Source organism: Manacus candei, unplaced genomic scaffold (assembly GCF_025592945.1).
Source record: "Manacus candei isolate 608988 ecotype Guabito, Panama unplaced genomic scaffold, ASM2559294v1 h1tg000147l, whole genome shotgun sequence".
NCBI lineage: Eukaryota > Metazoa > Chordata > Aves > Passeriformes > Pipridae > Manacus > Manacus candei.
The window spans coordinates 727,198-746,121 of NW_026138195.1; the positions used below are offsets into that span (position 1 = coordinate 727,198).

General features: G+C 57.7%; 1 protein-coding gene and 1 long non-coding RNA gene across 2 annotated transcripts in view; one reads left to right on the plus strand and one right to left on the minus strand.

Moving 5' to 3' along the window:
• The window catches only part of LOC127462968 (zinc finger protein 239-like), an 85,650-nt gene that overhangs the window by 49,693 nt on the left and 17,033 nt on the right, over positions 1-18,924 (plus strand). The gene's annotated exons all lie outside the window — the stretch shown is intronic.
• On the minus strand, positions 14,317-15,117 carry LOC127462959 (uncharacterized). The gene is made up of 3 exons (XR_007900609.1): positions 15,046-15,117; positions 14,909-14,947; positions 14,317-14,554 (listed from the first exon to the last, which is right to left on the minus strand). It is a non-coding gene; the product is annotated as an uncharacterized LOC127462959 (long non-coding RNA).

The following is an 18,924-nucleotide window of genomic DNA, read 5'->3' on the forward strand; positions in this document are numbered from 1 at the left end:
ATGAGCTCTGCCAGCAGCTCCTGCCTTTCTGCAGGGAGAGGGAAGGGGTGGATCCAGCTCCGGGATGGCTCAGGCCATGATTCCTGCTGGGATGAGAGTGGGGAAAGGAGTCACCATGTCCCTGTTCCCATCCCAGGGGATGGAGCCGGCTGTGGAGGCCAGGGAGAGTAGGAACTGCTGCGGATTCCCACCTGATCCTGCTCTGTCCATCCCACCCCAATCCCATTCCATCCATCCCACGCCAATCCCACTCCAGAATCCAGCCCTGATCCCAGTCCACAATTCCACCTGATCCCACTCTGGAATCCTGCCCTGAGCTGGAATCCCCTTCCAATCCCGCTCCAGCCATTAGGCCCCCATTCCCCTCTGGAATCCCGGCATCCATCCTGGGATCCCTGCACAGAGGATCTGGATCCACACACGCTGCTGGGACTCACTGGTGGGCACGGGGTCGTATCCATTCCCCTCCCTCTTCCCTCTGGAAAGAAAGCGGGATCAGCACCCGTGGCACAGGATCCCCGGAATGCTGCCGGGCGGATCCGTGCCCCTTGCCGACCCCCATCCCGGGAGCTACCGGATCGGAGCTTCCAGACACCGACTGCCACGAGGCCGATGATGATGATGATGGAAGCGATGACGGACACAGTGTCCTAGTTAGAACAGCTGGGACCGATTCCTCACTGGATGGGTGTAGCCCAAAAGTGTGTATTCTATGGCCTTCCATGCCATTTTCCCAGGAACTGTTGTCGGGGGGGGGGGGGGCGGGGGGGCTGCGAGGTGGGGGAGGTGTTCCTGTCCTCATATCCTTTCATGGAATTCCCTGCTCTGAGAATCCTCATATCCTTTTATGGAATTCCCCGCTCTGAGGGAGGGAACTGAGCATCCTTTTATGGAATTCCCCGCTCTGAGGGAATCACTGACCATTCCTGCCTGAACTGGAGAATATATAAACCTGGAGTTTCAGAACCTTTCCACCACTCGTGGGATCCTGAAGAAGGCAGCAGCTCAGCACTCTCAACCAGACTGAGACCACCACCCTCAACTGGACTGCAATCACCACTTCTGACCAGATTGCAACAGCTCTCCCACCAGCAGGTTTTTTTCCCCTCTCCCTTTACTTTGGACTCGGGGGGGGCCCAAGGAAAACCACTTTGTTCATGCCCCAGGGTGCTGGGTTATACATTTGGGTTTTGTGGATTAAAAGCAATTGCTTGTCTGTATAATCAGACTTATTGGGCAAGGGGGGCCCAAGGGGGGCCCAAGGGGGGCCCAAGGGGGCTGGTCCAGGGGGGGAAGGGCTGCAGGGGGCGGATCCCGGAGGAGGAAACCCGCCAAAAGCGGCGGCCCAGCCGAGGGAGGAGCCGAGCGGGAGCACAAAGAAGAGCAGCCGAAAGGTCCTGGCGGTGGCTGGGCAATGGCGGGGGTGGCGAGAGCGGTTTGGGGGCCCTCGTGAGAGCCAGGGGGGAACCCCGGTAGCCGCGGAGTGGGGAGAGCGGAGAGGGGCGATCCCGGAGCTGGGGGACCCCCGGAATGCTGGAGGGGGGGGAGCAGAGAGGGAGCGCCGGGCCCCTTAAGCGGGGGTCCCGGAGAGGGGGAAGGCCTTGGAGTGTGGAGAGGAGGGGGGGCCTTGAGGCGGGGTGGGAGCCGAGAGCGCCAAGAGGTTTGCGAGGGTGGGAGCCGAGAGAGGAGGGCCGGCCGGCCCCGGGAGGCAGAGTGGGGAGAAGTGAGCCCTGGGACCCCCCTGGCAACACTCAAGGGGACCCCGGAGAGTGGGGACCCCCCGGAGCCGCGGGACCCCCGGCAGCCTGGAGAAGGGGGACCCCCAATGCAGGCAGAAGTGCCATCAGGCCAGACAGGGGGGACCCCCCTAACCCCAGAGAGCAGAGAGAGGGAACTCCTGGGAGGGGTTTTTGGGCTGAATGTTGGTGTTTTGGGGGTTTTTATGGACACAAGATGCCTGGTGAGTCCTAGAGCTGGACTTGGGCAGGAGGAACCCCCAAGACAACGCGCTCACCCCTTGTTTTTACCCCCATCAGTATTTCTGCTTCCCAAAGCTTGGACGGATGGAGGAGGAGGCTGCGAGGAAGAGGAAGATGCCTTGGGCCCCCCAGGCAGGTGAGGAGGAAGTCAGTGCCCCTTTGGGTGGGTCTTCTGTCTTTTGTGGCCGTCCTGCCGGGGCCGGAGTTGGGGGGATGTCCTTGGGCTTCCCTGTGGGCCGGAGGCAAATCCCCTGCATGTCCTTGTTGGTTCCTGCCCCAGGCCCAGAGGTGAGGCCGGAGAGCGCGGAGGACAAATCCCCCCGGCAGAGCCTGGTGGGAGAGGCCGTTTTGAAGGGCTCCCCGGCGCAGGAAGGCAGCGGGGAGGAAAAGGGCCGGAGATGCCCCCGCAGGAGGGGCTCCAAAGCCAGCCCAGGGGGCTGTGAGGAGGAAAGAGCCAGCGTGTGCCGGGAAGGCGGCCGGAGCTTGAGGCGGAGCTGCGAGCTGGTGGTCCCTGAGCAGCCTCCTAGCAGGGAGAAACCCTTCAGGTGTTTGGAATGTGGGAAGAGTTTCAGGAAGAGATCCAACCTCCTTGGGGGGTCCCCAGCCAAGGCAGGAATCTCCACACACCCCCAAGAAGGGTTCTGTTGGAAGAACCTGCCCCTGGGACAGGGGACTGGCCCTTTCTGGTAGAAACCCAAGGACTGACAGTCCTTGGACTCCAGGGGTTCCCTCACCATCAGGGGCTTCATTTGGGGTGAAACCAGTCTGGGGTCCAACATCTCCTGCCTTGGCCTGGCCCCCTCTCAGCTCAGCACTGACCCCTTTGCAAATGGGGCATTGTCTTGGTGCCATTGCAGAGGGATGTCCTGCCCCAGTGTCCCAGTGTTCCTTTAATTCCCAGAGGCCCTGCAGTGTCCCAGTGGCCCCTTGATTCCATGACCTTCGGAAACACCTCAGGGTTCCTTTGGTTCCATGAGGCCCCCATGTCCCAAAGGCCCCTGGATTCCAGGAATTCCGCAGTGTCACAAGGTTCCTTTTTTTCCATGGGGCCCTGCAGTGTCCCAATTGTGCCTTGATTCCAGGAGTATCCAAATTCTCCCGGGGTTCCTTTGGTCTCAGGAGGTCCCGCTCGAAGGCTTCACACAAAATCAGCATTTTTATCCAATCTTCAACTGGGATTAAATGCATATTCAAGTGATTACAACATCTATCTCTGCATATTAATAATAGGCGGAGTAGAGGTGGAGCTCAGGCGGGGCTTGGGGCGGTGTTTCTCTTGGCCCTCAATCCTGAGGGTACTTCCACTCTTCCTCCATGGCTCTGGGGGCTTCAACTCATCTTCCTCAGCTTGACCTTCCTTCTCTTCCATTGGTCTTGACCCGCTCACTGAAGCTTGGAAAAAGCCCTGGCTCCCGGCCTATTCCTCCTATTCAAAAGTCTCCCTGATCCTGCTGTCTCTCTAATTTATCCCCTCGAGGCCTAGGACATGTTCCTGCAGTATTCTCTGAAGCTTTGCTCCAGTCAGTAGAACAGAACGAGCACAGATGGTCTTGGATGTTGGTAGCTTGTTAGCAGGCCCCAATTTCTGAGTTAACTCTTTTGGGCCTGGCCTCCTGTTTCCCCAGGGACACAGCCCGGGCCCGGCTGTTCCCATTCCCATTCCACGGGTTTGCATTCCTGTTCCAGGTGTTCCCATCCCATTCTAGTTGTTCCCATCCCATTCCTATTGTCCCCATTCCCTTTCCAGGTGTTCCCATTCCCATTCCATGTGTTCCCATTCCCATTCCATGTGTTCCAATTCCCATTCCAGGTGTTCCATCGCATTCTAGGTGTCTCCATTCCCATTCCTATTGTCCCTCCTCCCATTCCTGGTGTTCCCATCCCACTTCTGTTTTCCCAATTCCCAGTTCTTGGTGTTCCCATTCATATTCCAGGTATCTCCATTCCCATTCCTATTGTCCCCATTCCCATTCCAGGTGTTCCCATCCCACCTCTGTTTTCCCTATTCCCATTCCAGGTGTCTCCATTCCCATTCCAGGTGTCCCCATTCCCATTCCTGGTGTCCCCAGTCTGCTCACAGTGTTCCCATTCCCATTCCAGGTGTTCCCATTCCCATTCCTGGTGTCCCAAACCTGCTCCCAATGTTCCCATTCCCATTCCAGATGTCCTCATTTCCAGCCCAAGTGTCCCTATTCCCATTCCAGGTGTTCCTCTTCCCATTCCAGGTGTTCCCATTCCAGGTGTTCCCATTCCAGATGTCTCCATTCCAATTCCAGGTGTTCCCATTCCGATTCCTGGTGTCCCCATTTCCATTCCTGGTGTTCCCATTGCAGGTGTTCCCATTGCAGGTGTTCCCATTCCAGGTGTTCCCATTCCATATGTCTCCATTCCAATTCCAGGTGTTCCCATTCCAATTCCTGGTGTCCCCATTTCCATTCCTGGTGTTCCCATTCCAGGTGTCTCCATTCCCATTCCAGGTGTCCCCATTCCCATTCCAGGTGTCCCCATTTCCATTCCAGGTGTTCCCATTCCAGGTGTTCCCATTCCAGGTGTTCCCATTCCAATTCCAGTTGTTCCCATTTCCATTCCTGGTGTCCCCATTTCCATTCCAGGTGTTCCCATTCCCATTCCAAGTGTTCCCATTCCAGGTGTCTCCATTCCCATTCCAGGTGTTCCTATTCCCATTCCAGAGTTTCCCATCCCATTCCAGGTGTTCCCATTCCCATTCCACGTGTTCCCATTCCCATTCCTAGTGTCCCCACTCTGCTCCCAATGTCCCCATTCCCATTCCAGGTGTTCCCATTTCCATTCCTGGTGTTCCCATCCCATTGCTATTGTCCCCATCCCATTCCTGATGTCCCCATTCCCATTCCAGGCATTCTCATTCCCATTCCAGCTGTTCCATCCCATTCTAGGGGTCACCGCTGTCATTTCCCCTGCTGGTTTACCTTTAAACCAGCACACCAGGGCTGTGCCCAACGGGGGTCCCTGTGGATCATCCAACGCGGGTCCTCCCATGGCTGATGGAGTTGGAGCAGCGGCCGAAGCTCTTCCCGCAGTCGGGGCACTCGGGGCTTCTCTTACCGGTGGGTCCGTTGGTGGGAGGTCAAGGCAGAGCTGTCCCTGAAGCTCTTCCCACACTCCCCACACTTGTGAGGCCTCTCCATGATGTGGATGGGAAGGTGGGTGTAGAGGGTGGAGCTGTCCCATATTCCCTACACGTGTAGGGCTGTTCCCCAGTGTGGATGTGCTGGTGGCTGAGCAGCTTGGTGCTTGTGCTGAAGCTCTTCCCACATTCCAAGCACTTGTAGGGCCATTCCATGGTATGGATGCAACGGTGTTTGCAAAGGCTGGAGCTGTCCCTGAAGCTCTTCCCACACTCCCCACACATGTAGAACCTTCCCCACTGTGGATCATCTGGTGTTGGAGCAGGTGGGAGCTCTGTTTGAAGCTCTTCCCACATTGCCCACAGATGTAGGGCCTTTCCCCACTGTGGATGCGACGGTGCGTGCGGAGGTTGGAGCTCTGATTGAAGCTCTTCCCACACTCCCCACACGTGTAGGGCCGTTCCCCAGTGTGGATCATCTGGTGGCTGAGGAGGTGGGAGCTCAGTTTGAAGCTCTTCCCACACTCCCCACACGTGAAGGGCCGTTCTCCGGTGTGGATGTGCTTGTGGCTGAGGAGGTGGGTGCTCCTCCTGAAGCTCTTCCCACATTCCAAGCACCTGAAGCGTTTCTCCCTGCTGGGAGGCTGCTCAGGGACCACCAGCTCACAGCTCCGCCTCAAGCTCCGGCCGCCTTCCCGGCACACGCTGGCTCTTTCCTCCTCACAGCCCCCTGGGCTGGCTTTGGAGCCCCTCCTGCGGGGTCATCTACGGCCCTTTTCCTCCCCGCTGCCTTCCTGCGCCGGGGAGCCCTTCAAAACGGCCTCTCCCACCAGGCTCTGCCGGGGGGATTTGTCCTCCGCGCTCTCCGGCCTCACCTCGGGGCCTGGGGCAGGAACCAACAAGGACACGCAGGGGATTTGCCTCCGGCCCACAGGGAAGCCCAAGGACATCCCCCCAACTCCGGTCCCGGCAGGACGGCCACAAAAGACAAAAGACCCACCCAAAGGGGCACTGACTTCCTCCTCACCTGCCTGGGGGGCCCAAGGCATCTTCCTCTTCCTCGCAGCCTCCTCCTCCATCCGCCCAAGCTTTGGGAAACAGAAATCCTGATGGGGGGGGAAACAAGGGGTGAGTGCATTTCCTTGGGGACTCCTCCTGCCCAAGTCCAGCTCTAGGACTCACCGGGCAACTTGTTTCCATAAAAACCCCCAAAACACCAACATTCAGCCCAAATTCCCCTCCTAGGAGTTCCCCCTCTCTGCTCTCTGGGGTTAGGGGGGTCCACCCTGTCTGCCCTGATGGCACTTCTGCCTGCATTGGGGGTCCCCCTTCTCCGGGCTGCCGGGGGTCCCGCGGCTCCGGGGGGTCCCCACTCTCCGGGGTCCCCTTGAGTGTTGCCAGGGGGGTCCCAGGGCTCACTTCTCCCCACTCTGCCTCCCGGGGCCGGCCGGCCCTCCTCTCTCGGCTCCCACCCTCGCAAACCTCTTGGCGCTCTCGGCTCCCACCCCGCCTCAAGGCCCCCCCTCCTCTCCACACTCCAAGGCCTTCCCCCTCTCCGGGACCCCCGCTTAAGGGGCCCGGCGCTCCCTCTCTGCTCCCCCCCTCCAGCATTCCGGGGGTCCCCCAGCTCCGGGATCGCCCCTCTCCGCTCTCCCCACTCCGCGGCTACCGGGGTTCCCCCCTGGCTCTCACGGGGGCCCCCAAACCGCTCTCGCCCCCCCCGCCATTGCCCAGCCACCGCCAGGACCTTTTGGCTGCTCTTCTTTGTGCTCCCGCTCGGCTCCTCCCTCGGCTGGGCCGCCGCTTTTGGCGGGTTTCCTCCTCCGGGATCCGCCCCCTGCAGCCCTTCCCCCCTGGACCAGCCCCCTTGGCCCCCCTTGGGCCCCCCTTGGGCCCCCTTGCCCAATAAGTCTGATTATACAGACAAGCAATTGATTTTAACCCACAAAAACCAAATGTATAACCCAGCACCCTGGGGCATGAACAAAGTGGTTTTCCTTGGCCCCCCCCCGAGTCCAAAGTAAAGGGAGAGGAGAAAAAACCTGCTGGTGGGAGAACTGTTGCAGTCTGGTCAGAAGTGGTGATTGCAGTCCAGTTGAGGGTGGTGGTCTCAGTCTGGTTGAGAGTGGTGAGCTGCAGCCTTCCTCTGGATCCCACTAGTGGTGGAGAGGTTCTGAAACTCCAAGTTTATATATTCTCCAGTTCAGGCAGGAATGGTCAGTGATTCCCTCAGAGTGGGGAATTCCATAAAAGGATGCTCAGTTCTTCCCTCAGAGCGGGGAATTCCATAAAAGGATATGAGGATTGTCAGAGCGGGGAAATCCATAAAAGGATATGAGGACAGGGACACCCCCTCCACCTCGCAGGCCCCCCCCTCCCCGAACACAGTTCCTGGGAAAATGGCATGGAAGGCCATAGAATACACACTTTTGGGCTACACCCATCTAGTGAGGAATCGGTCCCAGTTGTTCTAACTAGGACAGCATTCCAGAGTGGGATCAGGTGGAATTGTGGACTGGGATAAGGGCTGGATTCTGGAGTGGGATTGGGGTGGGATTGAGGTGGGATGGATGGAGCAGGATTGGGAGAGAATCCGGAGCAGTTCCTACTCTCCCTGGGCTCCACAGCCAGATCCATCCCCTGGGATGGGAACAGGGACATGGTGACTCCTTTCCCCGCTCTCATCCCAGCAGGAATCAAGGTCTGAGCAATCCTGGAGCTGGATCCGCCCCTTCCCTCTCCCTGAGGAAAGGCATGAGCTGCTGGCAGAGCTCATCCCGCTGCTCCCACCCACCGCGGCCCCCTGCGGCTCTTCCCGATGGATCAACTTCCTGCTTTTTCCTGTGTGAAACCCAGGACCACAATTATTCCTGAGGCTTTAATTTGGGTGTGAAAATCTCCTGCTTTGGGCAAGAAATCCTGGCTCCCTCCTCCGGCATCCGGCAGTTCCTCTGTGGGAACCAGGAATGGGAATGGGGACAGGGGGGACTGGAATGGGGACATTGGGGACAGGGATGGGCACACTGGGGACAGGTTGGGGACACCAGGATTTGGAATGGGGACGTTGGGACTGGGATGGGGACATTGGGGACAGGGATGGGGACACTGGGAGTAGGTTGCAGACATCAGGAATGGAAATGGGAACACCAGGAGACAATGGGGAAAGGGATGGGGACACCAGGAGCAGGATGGGATGACCAGGAGAAGGTTGGGGACGCTGGAACAGGCTGGGGTCATCAGGAATGGGATGGAGACACCAGGAATAGCAATGGAGACATGGGGAGCAGGTTGGGGACAGCAGGAACTTGGAATGGGGACACACGGAAATGGGAATGCACAAAACAGAGCTGGGATGGGAACATCAGGAATGGGAATGGGGACACCAGGAATGGGAATGGGGAAAACAGAACTGGGTTGGGAACTCTAGGAATGGGAATGGGGACACCAGGAATGGGAATGGGGACACCAGGAATGGGAATGGGGGCCTGGAGGACCACACTGGGGACACTGGGAGCAGGCTAGGGAGAGCAGGAACAGGGATGGCAACTCCAGGAAAGGGAACGGGGACACTGGTAGCAGGTTGGAGACACCAGGGACCGGGAATGGGGACATCAGGAATGGGATGGGAACACTGGGAATGGGAACACTGGGAATGGGAACACCAGGAATGGAGTGGGAACATGAGGGACCAGGATGGGGACACTGGGGACTGATGGAGAGGAGCAGAGACCCCAGACTCACCTAAACCCCTCCCAGAACTGAGGACCAAGAGAAGCTCCGCCCGAGCTTTGCCCATTATTAATATGCATAGATAGATGTTGTGATCAGATGAATATGATTTATCATATTTAATCATATCTGAAAATTGTATACAACCCCGATATTGTGGGAAACTCTCGACCAAGTTCTCTGTGGTGCGAACCACGCTCGCTGCCAACGTCGGCAATAAATCCCTTTGCTGCTCAAAGATCCGAAGTCTCTGAGCAGTTCTTCGGACTGGGTTTTTCAGCATCACAGAGGCAAAGGCACAAACTGCTGGATGCCCTCAGAGTGCAACATTCCCTCCAAAGAGAAGAGGGAAATGCTTCATTGCTGAGCCCTGCAATCCCCTGCCCTTGCCCACCAGGCCAGCACAAGAGCACCTGACCTTGTCGCTCGGCTCCTGGGCCTGTGGCTCTGCTCCCCTGGCAATAGGCACGGCCACTGCAAAGAAATCCCCCAGGGAAGGCACACACTGAGGGATCCCCTCAGAGGGCAACATTCTCACCAAAGCTCCCCTCTCAGCTTCCTTTACACTGACCTCTGACTGCAGGGACCTCCTTCACACTCTGCTGATGCTTCTCAGGCTGCAAACCACCCGGAAAAAAAACAAATGCCAAGGGATGTGCTTAGATTCACCAAAGATACAGCCCACCAGAATTAACATCTGATTCACACTGGCAGGAAAATGCTCACCTTGATCATCTCCCCTTTGGTGTCAAAGGCCCACCGCACTGCTTGCATCCCACCTGGAAAGAACAAGAAGACGCTCACCGCCTGTCAACCCACCTGCCAAAAGCAGGGCCCTTGGGCTGCCTCGGAGGTTCCTGCAGTCGCCCCAGGCCCTGCCCAAGGCCCTCCCATCAGGGGCTGGGCCCTGGGGGCCGGGGGAGAACCCACCCGCGGCTTGGCCCTTCTTGCCCAGCCCTGCTCTGGCCCAGCCTCCTCCCCCTGCACACTCCCCACTGCCACAGCCTGCGCTGGGGCAGCATTTCCTTCCTGGGCCCTTTCCAGCTGCCCCCATGGGGACACTTCCATTTTCTGGGCCAGGTCCCAGAGGCAATCCCAGCCAGTCCTGCCCCTCGGCCCCAGCCCGGCTCACTGACTCCTGGGGGCCCCTGGAAGCCAAGAGCCAAAGGCCGACCCCCCCAGAGTGCAGCCCCACCATCTGCACTGGGGCCCCAGGGCTTCCCTTTCCCAAGCAGCCCCTGCAAAGCCTTGTCAGAGACAAAACTGGGTGACCCGAGTCCTGGATGCTTTTAGGAAAGAGGTCTGAACATTTCTTGAACAATGGAGCAGCCCATTTCAATACCTAATCCCTGTTTCTCTCCAAAAAGTCCTGCTCCTGTCCCTGACAAACAGCCCCTGACAGGCAGGTCCTCGTGTCCTCTTGTCCTGTCGCCTGTTGCCTCGGAAAAGGGGCTGACCCCCACCTGGCTCCAGCCTCCTGTCAGGAAGTTGTGGACAGGGAGAAGGTCAGCCCCGAGCCTCCTCTTCTCCAGGTTGGAGAAGCCCAGCTCCCTCAGCTGCTCCTCACAGGCCATGCACTGCAGACCCTTGCCCAGCTCCCTTGCCCTGCTCTCCACCCACTGCAGCCCCTCAAGGTTCTCCCTGAATTGAGGGGCCCAGAGCTGGACACAGCACTCCAGGGGTGGCCTCACCAGTGCCCAGTCCAGCAGAAGCATCACTGCCCTGCTCCTGCTGCCACACTCTTTCTGATCCAGGCCAGCCTGCCCTTGGCCTTCTTGCCCACCCGGGCACCCACTGGCTCAGGTTCAGCCTCTGTCCACCAGCACCCCCAGGGCCTCTCCCACGGGGACCCTTTGCAGCTCCTCTGCCCCCGGCCTGGAGCTGCAGGGGGTTCTTGTGGCCAGAGGCCCCAAAGGCACCAAAGGCACTCTTGAACCTCATGCCCACGGGCTCGGCCCAGAGGTCCAGCCTGTCCAGGTCCCTCTGCACAGCCTTCCTGCCCTCCAGCACACCCACACTGCAAGCCAGCTTGGGGTCCTCTGCCAATTTGCTCCTGGAAGACTCAATGCCCTCCTGCACATCCCCACGAAAAATAGGCAACAGGACTGGGCCTGTTACCCAACAAGTTCTAGTGCTTGACAAAGGAGCCCACCCAGCAGTGGGGAGAAACTGCTGGCAGGAGATTGAATGGGGGCAAGAGACAATGGATGATGGACAAGTTCTGGCCCATGGCCATTTGTTAGAAAAACAAAGGAAAAGTTTAAGGCCTGCCATACTTCAGTGGTCAGAGACCTGGCAGAGAAATCTATTGTTGAGACCTGGACACGAAGAAGGCAGAATTTCTAAACCACCAAGACCCTTAGAGAAACCAGAGACAAAGACAAAACTAACACAGACAGTTACTGAGGCTCTCCCTATCTAGGGAAAAGACAAGAAAAGGACAAAAACTGTGGACTAAGCATCAGGCAAAGTGAGAAATCAATAGCCAATAGAAGAGAGAATAAGAATTCTTGCAGAGAACTTGTAAGCCAATGGACAGGAATTCTTTTGTTTGCTAAAATGTAAAAATAGATAAAAGTTTTGAGAACTGATGTACAGGTGTTAGAGAGCAATTCCTGTGTCCCTTGAGTGCTGAATGAAGTAGGGTCACCTCTGGAACCCAACCAACTGCTCAGAGATTTTATTCCCCGGCTTTCGCTGACGGTTTCTGGGGACCCAGATGAGACAAAGCAGCGCCGACAGGGCAGAGCAGAGGAATCGTTGGCCCTGCAGCGTGTACCAAAGGAGTTTTGGGGAGATCTTCCAATTCCCTGGTCTGGGGAGTTCACCACGCCTTCTTTTCTGGGAAAAAGAACAGGCCATGAATTTTGGGTACTTGATTTTAAGGCCTTTTGCCTGCACATAAGGCACAGCAATGGGAAGGAGGCAGCGTGAGGCTGAGAGGTTTCTGTCATGGTTTGTGGGCTTGGGTGAGATTGGGTCAGAATTACAGGACACCTGTAAAATCTGGGCTTTGGGAAAGGTTGGGGAAGGTTAGGAAAGGTGTTCAAAGGGTGGTTTTGCCTGAAGTGTTAAACATGGGAGTGGGTCTGTCTTCCCAATTCCCCAGAGAAGAGATCCCAGAAAGCTCCCCTGCAGGTTGTGTTTTAAGGAACAGGAGAAGAGACCGAGGGTAAGGGGTTTCTTTCCTGGAGGGAAGGGCTGTCGTTCACTTGTAGGAGCCCTGCGCTGAAATTGCCAGTCTGACTGCCCAAACTGAACACAGCTGAAGATTCCTGCCAGACAAAAAGGACCAGGACAGAAAGCTCTTGCTGCCCATGGAGTGCCCAGGGTGACCCCCCAACTGCATGTGAAACCCGAAGGTTCTAGGTTTTCCTTCCTGGGGGAAAGGCCGTGACATCCCAAAGAGTCCCGTGGCAGACAGGTGGGGCTGCACTGTGGGGGTGTGAGGTGTTGGTTCTTTGGTTTCCAGGGGCTATTCCAGAATGGAGAGGACAGGCTGTGACATCACAAAGGGGCCCATGGCACAGGGGTTGGGCTGCACTAGGGGCTGTGAGACATTGGTTTTTTGGTTTCCAACAGCCTTTCTGGAATGGAGGGGATAGGCTGTGACATCACAAGAGGGCCCATGGCACAAAGGTGGGGCTTCACTTTGGGGTTGTAGGGCGTTGGTTCTTTGGTTGCCAGGGCCCATTCCAGAATGGAGAGGACAGGCTGTGACACCACAAAGGAGCCCTTGGCACACGGGTGGGGTTGAACTGTCACATGGTGGGGGCTTGGTTCTTTGGTTTCCAGAGGCTATTCCGGAATGGAGAGGATAGGCCAGAATGGATAGGACAACAAAAGGGCCCAAAGCACATGGGTTGGTCTGCACTATGGTGTGGGGTGTTGGTTCTTTGGTTGCCAGGGCCTATTCTGGAATGGAGAGGACAGGCTGTGACAAGAAGTGCCTGTCAGAACTGCAAAGACGGACGCACAAGAATCTTATGTGGGCATATTCTCTGCTCTACCCTGCAGACCCTTGTGTTGGGGTGAAAACACAGCCTCTCTGCTTCCCTCTCCTGAGGGACTTGTTCTTAGACATCCCTTTCCCCTATGCTCCTTTCAAAAGCCCTCCTGGCAATTCCCAAGCCTGTACCCGGCTCTCATCCTCTCTCTCTCGTCTTCCCAATCCCCTGGTCAATCCCAACATGCCAGGACAGGGATCCCAGGTGCTTGGCTGCACTCCCACCTAGTTCCATATGCTGGGCCATGATATCCCAGCACTGGAGCAGCCAGGTCAGCAGGGGCTCTCCCAGCTGGAGGCTGAAATCTTTTCACATCTCTCACAGCTCAGCCGGGGATGGGGATCTGGTGATTATCTCTGGCCCTGCCTCTTGCTCCTGTTCTGAGGGCTCTGCTTCCCCTTCATCCCTCACTAACTGAGCTGATTTGGTCTTGGATTTCTTCTGTAGAGGGGCAGCTGCTACTGGCACAGGTTGTTCCTCTGCAGTTTGAGTGGCCACAGCACCTCTTGGTCTCCTTTCCTCCTCCTCCCCCTGGGGGCACTGGGTCTTAGTTAAACAAGACAAAACGAAGTCCCAAATCCCCAGGTGGGGGGAGAAACTGTCCCGGCAGTTCAAAGTTCTCTCAGCCCCGTGTGCTCGCAGCCAGCAGTGAAGGAGTCCCTTTTCCCAGGGCAGTCCCCAAAGCAGAACACCTCGCTCCCAGATGGGTCGGGCTCTCTCTCTCTCTCTCTCTCAGTCATTCTCCACGAGGTGTCCCGTGGGGAAAAAACTTCCTCTCAGGAAAAGAGAACGAGGTGGCCAAAATCAACTCCCGCTCTGTCCGGTCCCGGACAAACCCCAAAAGCCCCCGAACAAAGGACCCCCCGCCCTCCCCGCGGCCACCGCGGTGTCCCCGAGAGCCGCCCTCCCCCCACTGCCCCTGCCCAGCGCCTGCGGCTCCGCTCCAACCCACCCCATCCCGGGAGACACAGATGGGAATGGGGGGACACTGGGAAACAATTCCAACACCTCTTTTCAAACCTCTGACACCTGGTTCCCAGACATTCCCAAAGAAGGGGCTTCCCGTGGCCTCGAGCCAGGGACCCACCTTTGTATTGAACCAACTCCTGGAGAGACACGTTCCCATCCCTGTCCCCATTCCCATTCCTGGGGTTCCCATCCCTGTCCCCATTCCCATTCCTGGGGTTCCCATCCCTGTCCCCATTCCCACTTCCTACTGTGCCAACCTGCTCCCAGTGTCTCCGTTCCTGTCCCCACTATCCCTATCCTTGTCTCCCATGTCCCCATTCCCATTCCTAGTGTCCCAATTCCCATTCCTTGCAACTCCAACCTGCTCCCAGTGTCCCCTTTCCCATTCCTGGAGTTTCCATGCCCATTCCTGCTGTCCCCAACCTGCTCCTAGTGTCCCCATCTCTGTCCCCAATGTCCCCACCCCAGTCCCCCCTGTCCCCATTCCTATCCCTGGTTCCCACAGAGGAACTGCCGGATGCCGGAGGAGGGAGCCAGGATTTATTGCCCAAAGCAGGAGATTTTCACACCCAAATTAAAGCCTCAGGAATAATTGTGGTCCTGGGTTTCACACGGGAAAAAGCAGGAAGTTGATCCATGGGGAAGAGCCGCAGGGGGGCCGGGGTGGGTGGGAGCAGCGGGATGAGCTCTGCCAGCAGCTCCTGCCTTTCCACAGGGAGAGGGAAGGGGTGGATCCAGCTCCAGGATCGCTCAGGTTGTGATTCCTGCCGGGATGAGAGCGGGGAAAGGAGTCACCATGTCCCTGTTCCCATCCCAGGGGATGGATCTGGCTGTGGAGCCCAGGGAGAGTAGGAACTGCTCTGGAATCCCTCCTGATCCTGCTCCGTCCATCCCACCCCAATCCCACTCCATCCATCCCACCCCAATCCCACTCCAGAATCCAGCCCTGATCCCAGTCCGCAGATCCACCCGATCCCACTCTGGAATCCTGGCCTGAGCTGCAATCCCCTTCCAATCCAACTGCAGCCATTAGGCCCCCATTCCCCTCTGGAATCCCGGCATCCATCCTGGGATCCCTGCACAGAGGATCTGGATCCACACACGCTGCTGGGACTCACTGGTGGGCGCGGGGTCGTATCCATTCCCCTCCCTCTTCCCTCTGGAAAGAAAGTGGGATCAGCACCCGTGGCACAGGATCCCCGGAATGCTGCCGGGCGGATCCGTGTCCCTTGCTGACCCCCATCCCGGGAGTTACCGGATCGGAGCTTCCAGACACCGACTGCCACGAGGCCGATGATGATGATGATGGCAGCGATGACGGACACAGTGTCCTAGTTAGAACAGCTGGGACCGATTCCTCACTGGATGGGTGTAGCCCAAAAGTGTGTATTCTATGGCCTTCCATGCCATTTTCCCAGGAACTGTTGTCGGGGGGGGAGGGGGGCCTGCGAGGTGGGGGGGTGTTCCTGTCCTCATACCCTTTTATGGAATTCTCCACTCTGGCAATCTTCATATCCTTTTATGGAATTCCCCGCTCTGAGGGAATCACTGACCATTCCTGCCTGAACTGGAGAATATATAAACCTGGAGTTTCAGAACCTTTCCACCACTCGTGGGATCCAGAGGAAGGCTGCAGCTCACCACTCTCAACCAGACTGAGACCACCACCCTCAACTGGACTGCAATCACCACTTCTGACCAGACTGCAACAGCTCTCCCACCAGCAGGTTTTTTTCTCCTCTCCTTTTACTTTGGACTCGGGGGGGGGCCCAAGGAAAACCACTTTGTTCATGCCCCAGGGTGCTGGGTTATACATTTGGGTTTTGTGGATTAAAAGCAATTGCTTGTCTGTATAACCAGACTTATTGGGCAAGGGGGGCCCAAGGGGGGCCCAAGGGGGGCCCAAGGGGGCTGGTCCAGGGGGGGAAGGGCTGCAGGGGGCGGATCCCGGAGGAGGAAACCCGCCAAAAGCGGCGGCCCAGCCGAGGGAGGAGCCGAGCGGGAGCACAAAGAAGAGCAGCCAAAAGGTCCTGGCGGTGGCTGGGCAATGGCGGGGGGGGGCGAGAGCGGTTTGGGGGCCTTCGTGAGAGCCAGGGGGGAACCTTGGTAGCCGCGGAGTGGGGAGAGCGGAGAGGGGCGATCCCGGAGCTGGGGGACCCCCGGAATGCTGGAGGGGGGGGAGCAGAGAGGGAGCGCCGGGCCCCTTAAGCGGGGGTCCCGGAGAGGGGGAAGGCCTTGCAGTGTGGAGAGGAGGGGGTGCCTTGAGGCGGGGTGGGAGCCGAGAGCACCAAGAGGTTTGCGAGGGTGGGGGCCGAGAGAGGAGGGCCGGCCGGCCCCGGGAGGCAGAGTGGGGAGAAGTGAGCCCTGGGACCCCCCTGGCAACACTAAAGGGGACCCCGGAGAGTGGGGACCCCCCGGAGCCGTGGGACCCCCGGCAGCCCGGAGAAGGGGGACCCCCAATGCAGGCAGAAGTGCCATCAGGCCTGACAGGGGGGACCCCCCTAACCCCAGAGAGCAAAAAGGGGGAACTCCTGGGACGGGAATTTGGGCTGAATGTTGGTGTTTTGGGGGTTTTTATGGACACAAGATGCCCGGTGAGTCCTAGAGCTGGACTTGGGCAGGAGGAACCCCCAAGGCAACACGCTCACCCCTTGTTTTCCCCCCCCATCAGGATTTCTGCTTCCCAAAGCTTGGGCGGATGGAGGAGGAGGCTGCGAGGAAGAGGAAGATGCCTTGGGCCCCCCAGGCAGGTGAGGAGGAAGTCAGTGCCCCTTTGGGTGGGTCTTTTGTCTTTTGTGGCCGTCCTGCCGGGGCCGGAGTTGGGGGGATGTCCTTGGGCTTCCCTGTGGGCCGGAGGCAAATCCCCTGCGTGTCCTTGTTGGTTCCTGCCCCAGGCCCCGAGGTGAGGCCGGAGAGCGCGGAGGAAAAATCCCCCCGGCAGAGCCTGGTGGGAGAGGCCGTTTTGAAGGGCTCCCCGGCGCAGGAAGGCAGCGGGGAGGAAAAGGGCCGGAGATGCCCCCGCAGGAGGGGCTGCAAAGCCAGCCCAGGGGGCTGTGAGGAGGAAAGAGCCAGCGTGTGCCGGGAAGGCGGCCGGAGCTTGAGGCGGAGCTGCGAGCTGGTGGTCCCTGAGCAGCCTCCCAGCAGGGAAAAGCGCTTCACATGTGGGGAATGTGGGAAGAACTTCAGGAAGAGATCCAACCTCCGCACCCACCGTCGCATCCACAGTGGGGAACAGCCCTACACGTGTGGGGAGTGTGGGAAGAGCTTCAAACAGAGCTCCCACCTGCTCGGACACCAGATGGTCCATAGTGGGGAACGGCCCTACAGGTGTGGGGAGTGTGGGAAGAGCTTCAGGGACAGCTCCAGCCTTTGCAAACACCGTTTCATCCCCACCAGGGAATGGCCCTACAAGTCCATGGAATGTGGGAAGAGCTTCAGCACAAGCACCAAGCTGCTCAGCCACCAGCACATCCCCACTGGGGAACAGCCCTACACGTGTAGGGAATGTGGGACAGCTCTACCCTCCACACCCACCGTCGCATCCACATCAGGGAGAGGCCTCACAAGTGTGGGGAGTGTGGGAAGAGCTTCAGGGACAGCTCTGCCTTGACCTCCCACCAACGGACCCACCGGTAAGAGAAGCCCCGAGTGCCCCGACTGCGGGAAGAGCTTCGGCCGCTGCTCCAACTCCATCAGCCATGGGAGGACCCGCGTTGGATGATCCACAGGGACCCCCGTTGGGCACAGCCCTGGTGTGCTGGTTTAAAGGTAAACCAGCAGGGGAAATGACAGCGGTGACACCTAGAATGGGATGGAACACCTGGAATGGGAATGAGAATGCCTGGAATGGGAATGGGGACATCAGGAATGGGATGGGGACAATAGCAATGGGATGGGAACACCAGGAATGGAAATGGGAACACCTGGAATGGGAATGGGGACATTGGGAGCAGAGTGGGGACACTAGGAATGGGAATGGGAACACGTGGAATGGGAATGGGAACACCTGGAATGGGATGGGAAACTCTGGAATGGGAATAGGAACACCTGGAATGGGAATGGAGACACCTGGAATGGGAACACTTGGAACGGGAATGGGAACACCTGGAATGGAAATGGGGACACCAGGAATGGAAATGGGAACACCTGGAATTGGAATGGAGACACCTGGAATGGTAACACCTGGAATGGGAACACCTGGAATGGAAATGGGGACACCTGGAATGGGAATGGAGACACCTGGAATGGGAACACCAGGAATGGAAATGGGGACACCAGGAATGGAAATGGGAACACCTGGATTTGGAATGGAGACACCTGGAATGGGAACACCTGGAATGGGAACACCTGGAATGGAAATGGGGACACCAGGAATTGGAATGGGAACACCTGGATTTGGAATGGAGACACCTGGAATGGGAACACCTGGAATGGATATGGGGACACCTGGAATGGGAATGGAGACATCTGGAATGGGAACACCTGGAATGGGAACACCTGGAATGGGAATAGGGACACCTGGGCTGGAAATGGGGACATCAGGAATGGGAATGGGAACATTGGGAGCAGGTTTGGGACACCAGGAATGGGAATGGGAACACCTGGAATGGGAATGGGAACATTGGGAGCAGACTGGGGACACCAGGAATGGGAATGGGGACACCTGGAATGGGAATGGAGACACCTGGAATGGGAATAGGGAAAACAGAGGTGGGATGGGAACACCTGGAATGGGAATGGGGACAATAGGAATGGGAATAGAGACACCTGCAATATGAATGGGAACACCAAGAACTGGGAATGGGGAAAACAGAAGTGGGATGGGAACACCAGGAACGGGAGTAGGGACAATAGGAATGGGAATGGAGACACCTAGAATGCGATGGAACACCTGGAAAGGGAATTGGAACACATGGAATGGGAATGGGAACACCTGGAAAGGGAATGGGGACAATAGGAATGGGATGGGAACAACTAGAATGGGATGGGAACACCTGGGACAGGAATGCAAACCCGTGGAATGGGAATGGGAACAGCCGGGCCCGGGCTGTGTCCCTGGGGAAACAGGAGGCCAGGCCCAAAAGAGTTAACTAAGAAATTGGGGCCTGCTAACAAGCTACCAACATCCAAGACC